This window comes from Engraulis encrasicolus, chromosome 8, assembly GCF_034702125.1.
Source record: "Engraulis encrasicolus isolate BLACKSEA-1 chromosome 8, IST_EnEncr_1.0, whole genome shotgun sequence".
Taxonomy (NCBI): domain Eukaryota; kingdom Metazoa; phylum Chordata; class Actinopteri; order Clupeiformes; family Engraulidae; genus Engraulis; species Engraulis encrasicolus.
Window position 1 is genome coordinate 878,298 of NC_085864.1, and position 16,869 is coordinate 895,166.

A 16,869-nucleotide genomic window follows, 5' to 3' on the forward strand; every position below is an offset into this window, starting at 1 on the left:
GCGCGTCACTGACCGGGGGTGGTGGACGCACAACCTCACCGTTTATAATAAATTACCAACGGGCTAACCCCCCCTGTGTGGTGTCTTTATGAAACATTTTGTATTTGATCTTGGCTAAACGCATTGGCAATCTGTAAGCCCCAATCGTTATCTAACAATCTTGCATAATTAGGCAACCTATACATCAAAGTGGAATGCGCTCCAGTCACACTGGGGCGATCAGTCATGAATTAAATTAACCGTACCTGGATACCCAATTAAAATGACTTTCAACAAAGGAAATAATATGATTTCCCATGAACACGTCCATTAGAGCAGTATGCTAAATGACCACTAGGTGGTGGACCTGCTCTGTGTTTGGTGGAACAGGCCTGTGATGCCATAGGCTATTCTCTCACACACCAACAGGCCTAGGTCTACATGTTGCCATTCAGAATGTATTTAAGTGTACATTGCGATTATGGTATTTCTGAGTCTCAAATCCTATTGCATAGCCGTTAGACATAATTTTCCCCAAGCCACCGCTTATCTCAGGTCAAAATATGCTCCTGCTATGTGCTGCGCTGTCTGACAGACAGAATAGCACTTTGGTAAATCCTGTCAAAAATACCTACGCAGAGTCAAAGGCCCCCCCAGTGTCTTTAGTGTTCAATCAAACACAGCATCACTCATGTACAACAGTCAAAAGATGACAGTGGAGCTATTTGATTTTCACGCCTGAGTCGGCAGACAGATCCACCTACACGCCGCGGCACCGAGGGAACAATAGAGACACCTTTCATGTGATATTGCACCATCTCCCCCCATCACATCCCATCACACTGTGCTTCCTCCCGTATCCTGGCAGCATGCGTATGATTCTTTTTTTTTCCGCTGCCTCGCTGTGGTGGTGGTGGTCGCAGTTTTGATTAGGTGTTCAGTCAGGTGAAAACTGCAAGAAGCGGTGGAGCCGTGTGGTGTTATTTTCTCATTTACAGAGAGGCTCATTTCCACAGGTGGGGGAGCAAGCGGGTGGCCATGTAGTGATTGAGGGGGGCCAACAATGCCAAGTACGGTAGGTCCTATAGTGGTGCAGCCTCATTCGTCTCTCCCCTGTCGATTCCCTTCCATCAATACGTGATTAGCTAATACAAACAGTGATCTTGTATTAGCAGCAGACACGAATCTTCAGGAGACGTGTGCAGAGGTCAAGTCCCCCCCCCCCCACCCCCAACTCTACCCTGACCTGGCTTGCTGTTGGAGCAGTAGCCTACATGGGGCCCACGTTCTGCCTCACAGTATTGACTGCCACGATTTCTTTGGGTCTATCATTAGTTCCTCTGTGATATTCTTGCGGAGCGGCAGGCAATGCATTGATTTCATGTAACATGCCTCGTTTACTGCTGATGAGACTATTATGGTAATAGAATGAGAGAATGAGTGAGCTTCGGTGGCCGGTTTTCTTCCCCTAAAGTACCGGCATTGTTAGAGCGTGATTGCCTGGAATTGGGAATGCTGATTGTTGATACAGCTGTACTGGTGGTACACAGTGCCAAACACACTCATAGTGATGATTACTGGGGATATGTAGTATGTATATCCCCATGGACCAATGGGCAAGGGCTCAAAACTGTATTTATCCTACGTTAACCTCTCCATTTTCTTTCTGTTGCTCCCCTGTCCATTAATTATAATAGAACAGAATAGAAGCCCACTATACCAGGGCTTCCTGTCAATGCCAGGTCCATATCCTCCCAATGCTACTCTCTGAATGTTAAAAGCAGATGCAGCAGGGGTGCGCCCAATCGAAAACTCTGCTCTGTCACTTCTATTGTAATATGCGTTGGCACAGAAAGGGTCATTCCATCACACAGAGTCTCCCAATGTTAACCCCAAGCAAAGACCATTGGAGGAGATGGTTCATTAGGAGTTTCCTATCTATATGACGTAAGGCTGCCATGCCCTTCAGAAGACTAGCAGGTGTTCAGAAAGAATGGAGTTCAATGGAATGTCACACCAATTTAGGAGACAGGACTTGACAATACTTTGATGCAGTGGTGCTTCATCTTGCTTCACCATATTGGTTTAACACATCTTTGCCCGAAGCTTTCACTGTGGTGGTGGCCTTGTATGTTATTTGAATTTTGAATGGAACAGTCATGGAACTCAGTAGCTGGTCACATGTTAGATATTTCTGACGCAAAACTGAATTGTGAATTGAGCCTGAATAGCTCATCGAGTCTGGGGTCAAAGATCATATTTAGTTGTATCACCCCACATGGAGCAATTCAAATAGACAGCTTTGCACATCTCTCAAAAATAAGTGGAAAATTAGTCACCTGCTCTTGTGGATCTATGGAAAAACCAAAGGGCACATATCAAACTCATTATTCACCAATTACATGGGTGCTGCAATGCTTTCATTGGAATTCCAGTTGTGCAGTTGAGTCCATACTGTAGACGTCAATCCTTGGCTATTAATAGGAACTAGCATACCGGAAATTCTGTGACAGTAGCCTACAAAATGATAACGAATGGACGGCAAGCAATAAGGTGGATACAGGCCACTGCAATTTTTATCACCCAAAGTCACTGTAATGTCATATAGTGGAGCAGGCAAACATATTTTAGTCACTCTGTGAAAAGAATTACATCAGCAAAACAAAGCTCATCCCGAGCCAGGTGTTCATCAGGAGAAAAAAGAGAAGATGCCAGATGTACAGCGAATGATGAAGAGGTGTTATTTCATCTCGCCTCTCACCCACCCACCTCACCCCTTCCCATCCCCCCAACACGACACATACGCACCTCCCCTACCCAAACACACGCACAACATTCTCAGCCAACATCTTGCATTGTAAGACTCGACCGAAGCGGTGAGAGGAGAGTGAGATGGATAGTGCAAGGAAGGGAGGGAGAGAGAAGGAGAGCAAACGACAATAAGAGAGAGAGAGAGAGAGAGAGAGAGAGAGAGAGAGAGAGAGAGAGAGAGAGAGAGAGAGAGAGAGAGAGAGAGAGGGAGAGAGGGGGAGAAGAAAAAAGAGAAGTTAATGCTCGCTATTGATCTTCCTGAATTGTCATTGCTTAATGTTTCATGAGCTTAGCGAGACAAATCCTGCTGCAGCGGGCCCATCTCTTCACTGCTGCTCCTGGGCTCCCAGCTATCAATTCCCTCCCCTATTGTTTGTGCAGTCTCGATAAGGAAAAAGCTAAGCTTCAATCTGACGATTACACTGATTTTTCAGTGCACCAGCAATGGGCCTCTTTCTTTCTTTCTTTCTTTCTTTCTTTCTTTCTTTCTTTCTTTCTTTCTTTCTTTCTTTCTTTCTTTCTTTCTTTCTTTCTTTCTTTCTTTCTTTCTTCTATGTGTTTTTCTTCTTTCTCATCTGATGTGGCAGGAATTGGCTTTTTCCACGGCCATTCTTCACGAGTATAACCGTCAGACTACCTGGTTTATTTCGAAGTTCTTTCGATGCACTATGGAGTTAACAATGGTACCTTTTGTTCAGCCAGTGGTTTCCTATTTTGGGTGCTATTGCGGAGACGGCACAATGTAAATTTGATTGGATTCACCCCGGGATTCTCCTCAATTCTGTCTCCCAGGCAGCACAGTAGGGCACATAACGCAGATATCCTTCTGGAGACATCAACAGCAGACATCAACAGGGCTGGACTGAGACAAAAAAAATGGCCTTGCCATTTTTCGGCGTAGACCAGCTCCTTACACAGTTTTTCTATAATATTATGGTTGGTTCAATCCTCTACATTAAAGATGGACCAATGTGCTGCCCCATCTAAATGAGTGGCCTGTCTCGAAGTAAAAAGAACACAAACATTAACAACAACATCAACCACTGTGGGCTTTTAGTCCAGATTACTTGTCCAGGCCTGGACATCAAGACAAGACAACCCTGCAACGGGGTTGGTTGTCACATTTGTGCAAGGTGCCTTTGAGATCCCATGTCTTTTGAAGAGAATGGATTCTATGGGATCTAACACTATACAAATGTACCTGTAGCATCGAATCTATATAGAAATGGTTTCCTTGCAATAGGCCTACTGTTTTTCCAGAAATTAGATTTAAGTAAAAAATGTGACAACCCCAGTCTCTCTCTTCGCATAGGCTACATATAGAGTAGGCTATGTTTATTTATGTAGGCCTACATTTTTCACTTTTTTAAGAAATGTATTGTGATCAAGCATCGTAGTGTAGACTTCAATAAGAGACATAAAAAAGTAGAAAAAAGGCAGACTAACTTATTGCGCTTTTACTGATGTTTCGCAAGAGCCTTGCACTGAATCAGTGCCAAATTTCAGAACTGTGCTTCTTCGTTGGTTGCATAAACTTTAATTTTGGCACACAGGCTGTTACCCATCGACACCAACTTGAATGTGTGTTTTGTTGACTCTATGTTAGCGTGATTTACCAAGCTTGGGTGAAATGTGAGATAAACAGCATTTCACTGTTGGGAATATAGGGTGAACTAAGGTAAAGTGGGCCACTTTTTGGTAAATCGCTTGGGACACAAAAAAAATCCCACCACCCATGTATTATAAATGTATATATGATTAATGATGACTCTTTTTTATCATTTCATGTTGAAATTATTTTATAAAGTATCAATATTTAGGCCCTAGAAGTCTTTAAACATTTGTTGTGCCAACTTTTTGAAAACGAACAGCTTCAGTTAAAGTGGGCCAGCCCCTCTGGTAAAGTGGGCCAGTAGTCTGGTAAAGTGGGCCACTGAAATAACAACACAAAATAGTACTCAATCATCAATTTTAATGTATAAACAAGTGAACAACATACAGATATTTAAAATGAAGTAGGCTACAGGCTGTAGTAAACACTTAAAAACAAATCTTTTTTAAAGAAATTATGTCGCGGTAACTGTACTTGTAAGTGCACTGGAATTGGTGGCGCGGAGTATTCATTCAATTAATTTCATGTCTTAATTAATTAATTTGTGTCTTAAACTAGACAGCAACTGATATTTAAAACAATAGTAATTCAAACATTATAAATAGTTAAAAAGTATTAATTACAACACTATGAAAGTCATTCATGACATGAAGGGAAATGCACTTAAAATGCCTATAAATAGGCAAGTGAAAAGAATGGTACAATATGTTCAAACACAGTCCTTGCATATAAAACCATCATCTGCACAGATGCCATTTAGTTCCCCACAACCCTCGTGAAACCAGGCAGAACATGGTCCACACTTAATCCATTCTTCTGTTGCCTTTGGGTCTTTGGGGTCCCCGTATTGGGCTTTGCAGGCCTTGCAAAGTGATGTGCTTTTCGCCTTTCTCTTTCCTTTCAGCTGTTTGCATGGGTTGTCGGCTGGCTTCGCTGGCTTCTTGTTAGATTTTTTTGCTTTGATATATTCAATATGTTCTTCACTAGTTAGGTGATATGATGGTGGTCTGGCCCTTTTTCTGATGGCCCTCTCCCTCTGTGGCACTGAGATCAGGTCAGTGAACTGGACTGATCTTGCAAACTAGACAGAAATGACATAAGAAGAACATGTTAATGCAAAAATAGGATCATTGTATGTGTGTGTGTGTGTGTGTGTGTGTGTGTGTGTGTGTGTGTGTGTGTGTGTGTGTGTGTGTGTGTGTGTGCATGCGTACGTTCTTGTGTGAGTGTGCGTGTACGTACATGTGTGTACATTATGCTTATATATAGGCCTACATGTGTGTGGATATTCTTGTGCATGCATATGTCTGAATGAGGATTTAATGCAAATGTAACATATTATGTAACATTTGAAAGTAGTACAGTATAAGAATGACACTTACTGTGGAGGTGGAGGGTCCCTCATCCGGGGAGAGAGCTTCATCTTGTGGTGTGAAAGCACCGAAGAGGCCAGTGTCTTCCTCTGCTATGTTTTCCAAGAACACCTCTTCAACTTCGTCTGGGAAAAAGTACATGGGCTGCACAGATGTCAATGGTGTCAGGAGGGTGGAGGGCGCTGGTATGGGCTGCACAGGTGCCAATGGTGTCAGGAGGGTGGAGGCCGCTGGTATGCGCTGCACAGGTGCCAATGGTGTCTGCAGGTTGGAGGCCGCTGGTATGGGCTGCACAGGTGCCAATGGTGTCCGCAGGTTGGAGGGCAGGTGCATCTTGATGGCAGGTGATTGGAGTGTAGCTGCCGGCAGATGGAAGGTGTGATGCTGAGCAAGCAGTCTTGCTGGGGTCAAGGTGACAGGGGGCACTGGTGCAGTGGGCGGAAGTAGGAGAGGTTCTCTTTCGGTGGTTTTGCTTGGGGCATACAAGGCTTCGGGAATTATGTTTTTATTCACAGGGAACATTCCGGTGGCGCGAAACCCGGCCTGTGCGTTCTCCACCGTGGCAGCCTTTTCCCAAGCCCTGCTGAACACAGCAAAAAAATCCATTTTGGAGAGCTTCTGCCCAGCCATCATCCTAGTCCATCTCCTCCCTTCCACATCCCAGTGATGCTTAAGGCTTTTGAACAGTGCCTTGTCTGCTGGCTGTAACTGGTGAGTGGTGTGTGGAGGATAACACATCACGTGAATGTTTTTCCTCCTCAGCAGCTCAAGGAAATCCAGATTGTAAAGGTGGCTGCTGTGGCCATCAAGCAGGAGAAGGTGGGGCAGGGGGTCATCTGTTGGGAGGGACTGAATGAACATTTGACCCCACTCCAAGAAGAGGTCACTGTTGATCCAGCCATTTTCAGAGCATCTCACAGTGATATTTTCTGGGCAGCCACTCAGCCCGAATACGCTTTCCTTTGAAGATAATCATGCTGCGGCAGTACGTGCCTTCGGCATTGAAAGCAGCCAGACACGTTGTCGTCTCTCCCTTCTCACCGGCACACACCTCCACACATGGCAGGCCAACTTGCCCAACCACCTTCTTTGAGCAGAACTGGTCCTGCAGCCCAGACTCATCACAGTTCCAAATATGCGATGGTCTGCCCTCAATGCCGAGCTCAACCAAAAGGGCCTCGTACCTGACAAACCATTTTGAGACTACCGTTGGGTTTAGGGCCGCAGCCCTTGCTGCTGAGAGGACCTCTGGTTTTCTCATGCCAAGGTGTGGGTGGCGCTTCATGAAATTCTTGAACCAATAATACCCAGCCCTCCCTGCTGTCTTGGAGAAGCCGGGTATGTCGTTTTTCACCGCATATTCAAACGCCAGTTGCTGCACTGTACGCTTAGTAAGAGGAAACCCCCTCTGTGCCAAGGTCTTGAGGATGGCTACTAGCTCCCTTTCTGCCTTCTCTGGGAGGTAAGGCTTCCGTCCGGATGAGTGTTGACCGCCAGACACGTCTCCTCTGACGCGTCTTTGCAGTGTAACTCGTGGAACACCCCATACCCGTGATAAGTGATTCACAGACACTTTAGCTCCTTTCTCCAGGGCCTCCTTGTATTCTTCTAAGGCCCCTCTCATCCTATTACCCACTGATTTATTGGCTTCCCTTTTCTTCCCTGTTTCTTATTTGTATGCTCACTTCTTTTGCCCTTGTTTTTCCTCTCTTTCTGTCTCTTCTCTTTCCCCCTGCATTCCTTTCTCATCACCAGCTTTCTTGCTTCCTGTTTTCTCTGCTTGTCTCTTCTTACTTTGCTCCTCTCATCCTTCTTACTCCTCTCACTGCCTCTCTGCTTTCTTCTCCCTCTCTCCTCTCCTCTTACTTCCTTCTTGTTTGCCATACTCACTGTAAATTAAGAAAAAATCTACCACCATTAGGCCTATTATTGTTCTGAAGTCATAGTGACTGTGTGTGTCTTTGTTTGTGCATGTGTGTATGTGCGTACTTGTGTGTAGGCTATATACAGACAGACACACACACAGTCTCTCACACACGCACGGCGCATATGCGCACGCACGCACACGCATGCACGCACACACGCGCACACACGCGCGCGCGCACGCACACACACACACACACATGCACGCATGCAAACACATACACACATGCACACACACACACACACACACACACACACACACACACACACATGCATTCAGACTCACAAATATGTACTGAGCCATCACTACATAAATGCTACCTAAATGCTAATGCTACCTAAATGCTACCTAAAATCCTAATTATCTGTTAAAGTAGTTACTTTGAGTTGTAGTTATTTCACATGGAAATCAACATACATGTTTTACTTTAAAAAATAAACATGTAATAAATGTAATATGTGATAAATGTGTGTTTGTAGGAAGAATAGAGGGTGGCCCACTTTAGCTTAACACACATGGCCCACTTTAGCATAGGGGGTTAAGCTAATTTGGGCCACCAACATAAACCCTTTTTTTTCTTACATTAAGTTAATATATCAAACTACCACTATTAGATCTGATTTATACAACCAAGACTGATAACATGGGCATTTTTTAAATCTGTAGGCATGTTTTAAAATAACTATATGATCCTTATAATATTCAGCCAGATTTGACATGCCAACCTACTTACCATGCAGTTTCCTTGTGCAGACAACATTTGAATTAGTGCCCCTCCCTCAATAACAAACAAAAACCAATCAAATCAACTGTTACTTGTCAAGCACAGGCATAGCAACTATTTAATATCCTTTGTAGACATTGGCTCTCATTTTTAGAGGGGCTGGGACCTCGAAACCTTAAGTGGCCCACTTTACCTGATGGCCCACATTACCTGATATCACCCTAAGTGAAATGCTGTTTGTCACATTTTACCCAACACTTTCTGCTGGTAGGGTTACTCTGCTCCTAGGATAATTGCACCCCCTTTTTTAGGCATATCTTCAGGAACCTGTTGCCCAAATAGCTGAACAACATAAAAGAGACTTTTAAATGAAAAACACATATCAACCACAGAACGCCCATTTCAAATTCAAATTTCTTTTATTAGAGGATAGCCTCTTGAGATAACAATCTAGTTTTCGAGAGGGTCCTCATTTCTTTAAAAAAAAAAAAAGACAGACAGACAGACAACACACTCAACAAGACACCTTACAAGACGCACATGTGATACAGCAAATGTGCCGTAATGACTGCAGTGCAATATGCCACTGCAATGAGCCATCTCTCTGATGTTTCGATCAGAGTGCATTTTTGGTGCCCCAGAGACCTGGTTTCCAATATACCCCCTCTCTCCAACAACTGCATGGGGATTCACAACATTAAGTAGAGAAAATCATCATACTCCATTAGCTCGTGCCAACTGCTACAGTATCTCTCTGGACATCTGAATGCACGGCTCATGACTAATTAAGTAAGGGTTAACGTTCGGCGAGAAGGTCGCTACCGTGGAATAGCAGCACGACAGAGAGAATATTTAGACCCCGACGCGGAGCGGAGGGGTCTTGTTCTCTCTGAAGTGCTGCTATTCCACAAAGCGACCGACTCGCCGAAAGTTAACCCGCTTATTATATGGATATACTTAAATGATTCACACATGCGGGGACATTTCTTTAGACCTATTTAATTGTTGCTGCGCAAAACAAAACAGTGGCGTTGTGGAACACCGCTAGTCAACAGCTAGGTAGGCTAGCCAGGACAACAGGTGTTGTCTATCAAAGCAGCTGATTAGAGTGACAAAAGACCGGACCCCCTGCGGAGTGATGTGAAACAGTCGCTTTAGCCACTGACTTGTATACAAGCCAGTGGCTTTAGCAGTGAACGTCTTGTTGCCATTGACAGCGGTAGCCAGGACAACGGGTGCTGTCTATCACAGCAGCTGATTAGAGTCTTGTTGAAAAGTCGCTTTAGCAGTGAAAAGTCTTGTTGCCATTGACAGCGGTCTGTTATAGACCAACCCGTCCGTTATCGAAAAATAACAGACGTGCGAACGTTGGGGAGCCCCGTTGAAATGAATGGAGCATTCGACAGATGACGTCACAACCATATAATAACTCCGTATATCACGCCATGACCAGACCCTTTCTAATTAGCCTGATAACAAATAACCATTTTTAAGCTTCGCCACCACACCAGCTTGCTCTGGCAAATCACAATCACAAGACCAGAAAACGTTTTCTGTCTCCACACACAAACGCACGCACGCACGCACGCACGCACGCACGCACGCACACACACACACACACACACACACACACACACACACACACACACACACAGATGGCAACCTCATAGCTCAGATGGGAAGTTTACAGATATACTGTACATGTGCATATTGCATACATTGTTTTTTTTTTACCTTTCAAGATCACTGCACCAAATATTTCAGAGCTGACGCTGTAGGGAAAAGCATGAGCAAATATTTTCTTGGCGCTTGGGCTGTTTCCAGCCAAGACAAATGGTCTTCAAAAATAGCAGAAAACACAATGTATCGAGGGTGTGCTCTCTGAAGATAGTACTTCAGAATGTGTCTTTCATCTGCCCATTTTATGTGGGTGCTTCAGTGGCACCCATTTTCTTTTTTTGGATGGATGGATGGAGGATGGAGGACACTTTGTGATGTGGTTGGAGTGTGTGTGTGGTGGGGGGTGGGGGGGTAGCTAGTGTTTGAAGGGAGAATAGAAGAAGCACTTTTGAGTCATACTGACTTCAGTACTTCATGATGGAGGGAGTAACTGTGTGTTCTTTCAAAGCCAGGCTCACTCTCTATGACTGCTATGAAGTACTTCACCTGGGCTTGAAGTGTTGTACTCGCATTAAAATGAGTGAGAGAACGACTGTACCGGGGAAGGGAGGGTGATTTAATCTGAATGGCGTTTTATTCTGACAGGTCTGGCCTTTGGTCTGCCAGCTGGTCTAGGCAATGCTTACTTTTTTGAAATCCAACTACAATGCCCATGGTATCTGTCAGCCCACCTAAGATGGTGAACAGAATTTTGCCTTCAAGTGTTCCTGCAGTTTGTAGGCAATACCTTCCTTCTTCAAATGCAACTACAATGCACATCGAGATATCGAACCAGGGTTGATTTCCAACTCAAAACCTGCCTGGAGGCACTAACTCCTGCCCATTGTAAACTAAATGATTTTTATTTCTATGGCCATAAATCTACAGAAAAACCTGCCCAATACTTTTTTTACCCACAGATGGTCATCCAAAACAGCCCCATTGGGCAGGAAACTGTCCAATCGGGCAACACTGTGGCCCACCTCTACTGCCTGCTAAGGTAAACGGAATGTTGCATTCAAGTCGTGACTCGTGAACTTGCGCAACAGCACTGAAAGCAGTGAAAGACTGCAGGTGAATACAGTCATTTCTACCTCATATCGAAGATAGCTAATAATACCAATGGTTTTTAAATGATTAGTTTACAATTTGAAGTCAAAATGATGGATATTGCATTGATGGATAGTGCAGAGTTGCAGAAAGTGCAGAGATGTTTTATACTAGGGTGGCCATATTTGCCAGAGTTGTATAAACTACCAGACAACTAACAAACAGTGATACCTTTTGGAATAATATTTGGAGTAGGCCTATGTTAAGAAATGTTTTAATGTAAACAAAATCTGCCCCCATTAGAATAGCTCAGATCCCTGATAGGGTTGACTCGAAAAATGCAGCATCACCGGGTACTGGGCATATTGAAATGGGCAGAAGTTATCCTTTAAGTAGAAGTACTTTTACACATGTAAAAACCATGTAGGGCCTAATATCTTACCACTAGTGTTGTAATAACATATGTTAGAGTACTTTAATTTTAATTAATAAGCCCAACTGGGAAACTCCAAATCCCATTGTCATTGTGACACAGCACTCCACAGCACACAAGTGCACAATGCACACAACCAAATTGCATTCATGCCAAACCCGTGAAAGGGAGCAGCCCCCAACAGCGCCCCAAGGGAGCAGTGTGGCAGGACGATACCATGCTCAGGGTACTTCAGTCATGGAGGAGGATGGGCGAGAGCACTGGTTAATTACTCCCCCCGCCAACCTGGCGGGTCAGGAGTCACACCGGCAACCTTTGGGCTGCAAGTCTGACGCCCTAACTGCCCTACTTCTACTTCATAGATCTCTGTATTTTGCTTACCAGAAGGATTGCCTTCAATCGGACTTTGTCAACTCACAATACCTACAGTATAGATATACAATAAAATCAATGAAAGCTGGGATATGTTCATATGGTCATTAAAAAGCTATCAGCAAAGAGAGGACATGAAAACTCTGAGAAAAAAACAGATAATCTCTGCCCTTGCCATGCTAAATCACGCTGAACATTACCTCTATACATTCAGCCGCCTGATTTTTTCTCAGTCTAGACACAATGAATAGCTATTAAATGGCACTACTCCACATTGCCATAAAACTGACTGTTTTCCCCCACATCTTTCCAGACAGAGTCTTTGTAATGTAATATGGCTCACATGCTGTCATGCCAAGCAAGCACACTTTCACTTTACCGGAGCTTTAACAATAACACGTTGCACAGTTAAATTAAGAATGTCATTTATATGATAATAAATCTATCCTGCCTTTTCCGTCAGCTTTTCATCCACCATCATTTCATCACTGTAATAACCTTACGGGATAGGCCTGTAAAAGTAATGCTTCGAACTGCTGTACAACAGACCGCTGAATGGAGGAAATACAAAAATTGCTGTCTTCATGTATGTGCTTTGGGAAACAAGAGGCTTAGGTTCTACGTGTAAGAACAAATGTCCCATGTGACTCTTACACGCAAACAGTCACGCACGCACGCACGCACGCACGCACGCACGCACGCACGCACGCACGCACGCACGCACGCACGCACGCACGCACGCACACACACACACACACACACACACACACACACACACACACACTCTCTCTCTCTCTCTCTCTCTCTGCTCCTCCAGTGTGACAATGGCATCAGCAGGCTAGTGAGGTCCTGTGCTGAGTCACTACGGTGCATATGTGTGATGGCTCCCCACTTCTCACTTCTCCCCACTACTGTGTACCATACTTTGTGCATTCGTTACATTCGTTTTTGAGCTGGAGTGTTAATGGGCCCTATCACATCACAGGACGAACATACCGAGGGAGTTGGCAGCCTTGGGATCAGGCTTAGCTGCAAACTGCAGTTCCAGCTTTCTTTTTCTAAACACTGTTTGTTTCAAAATATAATCATTTCTTTGTCTCTGTCTCTGCCTCTGTCTCTGTCTCTCTCTCTGAAACATTAAGCAATGGCAATTCAGGAAGATCAATAGCGAGCATTAACTTCTCTTTTTTCTTCTCCCCCACTCTCCCTCTCTCTCTCTCTCTCCTCTCTCTCTCTCTCTCTCTCTCTCTCTCTCTCTCTCTCTCTCTCTCTCTCTCTCTCTCTCTCTCTCTCTTTCAGTTCTCTTGTTCCTCCTACTCTCTTACTCTCTTGCTCTCTCTCTGTCTCTCTCTATCTTGCCATACGTCCCTATCTCCATACCACCATATCTCCATACGTACAGTTCTTTCCAAATTCTTGATGGAATAATGAATGCATAACTACCCCCCCCCCCCCATTCCATCCCTTGCGTGTGATTTGAATTGAAAGATACTGATGGAATGAATATTAATGCAAAAGGGGGTCGATTTGCTCTGAATGCCATTTCATTATGGGGAGAATGGAGCAGTACTGACGGAGCACGCCAGAGCCTACTGTGCTGTTGCCTCCCCGTCTCAAAATGCATTAATGTGTCTGTGACTGAATAGGCCTGTGAGCTTTGTTTTTTTGGACGCCGTCTTAGACCAAGTTCAAACGCAAAGGCAAAGACGTAGTATGCCTGAGCCATTACTGTATGCATGAGCTAGGGTATTTCAGGTTGTGCTGTATATATATACGCCTGGTTCACTAACTTTCACTGACATCTGGCCTATGCAGAAGAAACGAATAAGTTGAATAAAGTGGAATAAGTGGAATATGGGAAGTCTGACGTCTGGGCCTGGGCCTGGTGCATAAGAAAGTTGGCGAATAAGAGAAGAGTCTCTCGCTTCAGAAATGCTAAAACGTTAGCGGAGCTCTCTATGAATAATCCCCTCTCCCTTTGATGTCATATGCTCTTAACCTCCGAAGAGGAAGTCATATTATGGAAACCTTAAGATGGAAACTTTGCCAAATCCAAGCTCAAGTCTCAACTCCCCTTCAATCCTGCTATGCACCTCTCTATCTCCATTTAAAATAACATACTAAGATGTTGTTGCCAATAATCAATGTAGGTATCAATTCATGCAGAAAATACATTGCTATGTTTTTATACATTTTGTGAGTTTGCTTGTTGCAAAGTGCAGGCAATCTTCAAGCAGTCAGGACCGACTGACTGATGAGATGAAAAATGAATGCGGCTTGTTTTAACCTTGGCCTGGCAACAAAAACATCTGAGCAGGCGACAACAAATCTGACCTTTATTTCTTTGGCTTTCAGTGTCCCCATGGGTTGAGCATTTGGCGGTGTTTGAAGTGCGCACCAAGCCGGGCCTGGCGCAGCATAATGGGGGTGTGTGGTGGTCTGGTGCAGTGTATTGTGGTGTGGGCAGAGCATTGGTGAGGGTGAAATGGCAGGGTGTAGCGTGGTATGGTGTGTTTCGCATTGGTGTATTGTGCATTGGTGGTGGTAAAATTGGCACCATGATGTGGTGTGGTGTGGAGTGGTACAGTGTGGTGCTGTATGGTGTATTGTGGTGTGGTGCAGTTTTGTCAGCTGCATCTGTTGTATTTTAAAGTGCTACATAAATGACATTGGCTTGATGGTGTGTGGTGGTGCAGTGAGGTGGTGTAGCATTATTGTGTTGTGAAAAGAGCATTGATGGGGGTGAAATGGGCAACTTAGTGGGCTGTGGTCCTGTATGGTGTATTGTGGTGTGGTCCCTTATGCAAATCGACCATGGTTTTACTGTAGTAACCATGGATTTACCATGGTATGTCATGGTTACTCTATAGTATTCTGAATCAAACATAGTATTACTATGGCTTATCTATGTTTTTTTGGGTAACCATGAAAAGCGTGGTTCCTAACTAACCATGGGTCATGATTATTCATGGTTTTCATGTTTTTTTTTCATTATGGTTTGTGACTATGGTTTAACCAGTCATAAACCATGCTCAAAAAACCATGGTTAATTGTGGGTTTCATGGTTACCCAAAAAAACATGAGAACTTGTTCACAGCCGTGGTGTAATAGTTAGGGAAATGGACTGAAGATTACAGAGTTGCAGGTTCGAAACCATCTCTCAATACACCTCCATACATGGCTGAAGTGCCATTGAGCAAGGCAGCTAAGCCCTCATTACTCCAAGGACTGTCACCAATACAGTATTATGCGTTGGATTAAAAACGGCAGCTAATTGTAATTTAATGAATTATTATAAACCGTGGTAAAACCATGATTCGTTTTCAGAGTAAAACCATCGTTATTTTTTTATAGTTAATCCATAGTCAAACCATGATTAAACCATAGTTCAAAAAAACTAAACAAAAAACCTGTGTCAACCAAAAAAACATGAACACCTTGGTTTACCATAGTTGATTTTCGTAAGGGTGGGCTGTGGTGTTGTGTGCTGTGGTATAGTGCGGTGTGGTGTGGTGTAGTGTGGTACAGTGTGGTGAAATGTGGTGTGGTGTGGTGAGCTGTGATACAGTGTGTGGTGTGGTCTACCATGGTGTGGTGAAATGTGGTGTGCGTGTGACATGAGGTGGTCTACAGTGGTGCAGTGTGGTGTGCAGTGTGGTGTGCAGTGGTGTGGTCCGGTATGCTGTGGTGGGGTGTGATGTGGGGTGGTGTGCAGTGTGGTGTGGTCTGAGGTGCCCCCTTCATATTCATAAGTTATCATGACCATGCATTGTCTTATTTCAGGAAAAAAATACCTGGCTGGTTTCTTTTCAAATGTGTGGTACATGGTCAATTACGCTCCAACAATGCACGCACAGCCCAATTACATCACATCTGTGTACAAACAATAAAGCACATAACTTTAAGACATTGCCATGGTGGAGTGATAAGACTATACAGTCTTCAAGGGAAGAATTGATGACTGATGTGTGAAGGGATGTTTAAACCTGTTGTAGTTAAAGAAGGGAACTCTGAAATGCCTACTGGAGGGTAATACATAATATTCTTTGTGAAGAAGGTGTGTGATGTCAGTAGAGATGCAAGTGGACAATCAGAGCATACTCTTGTTGTGAGCTTCCTGGAAGAGGATTGCTATGGGTAGCCCAATGATTTTTGAGCAGATTTTTATTTAACGTTGTAGTTTAGCTTTATCTTTGACAGAATGGCTGCTATGGTATGGTATGGTACAGGTATGGTGTGGTGTGCAGTGGTATGGTGCGGTGTGCAGCAGTGAGGTAAGACTTGAAGTTTTTGAGGTAACTTCTTAAAGAACAAGGACTTGGGCAACATGAGTTTGGTGTTTTTTCTTACAGACTGGCATTTTATTTGATCTCTTACCAAAAGAAATAAAAGGGAAAAATGAACAAGGAAGAAAAAGAAAAAGAAAAAGACATCAGCCATTGCCAAAAATGGTGAAAAACGGCATAAAGAGATGATAGCACCCTTCTGATCTAAAAAGTCTCCCAAAATAACAAAACTCAGGTTGCATGAAAAGAGGAAGCTTTAATAAGTCTCCTCTTGAGAAACCTTTCCACCCTGTTAAAAGCACAAGGCTAATTACTCTCTATTCATCTCACATCGAGCGCCATATCCCCCTCCTTGTGCCATTTTGAATTTTAGAGAAGAATAAAGGATAAAGAGGAAAGCAGAGAGAAAAGGAGTAAGAAATAAGTAAAGCATAAATTTGCCTAATTGCGTCATTCTCCAAATGTCTTCCAAAAAGGACTACCAATTTTGTGCATGTGAAGGCAGAGTGATGGAAATGAGTTGGCCCTACAACAGTGTACTCCCACCAGTCCTGATTGTCTGCTGGATGAGGACGTTTTGGGAGAAATGGTGACATTTTAACTATTTATGCAAAATATGAAAAAAAAATCCAGCTCACTGACTTAA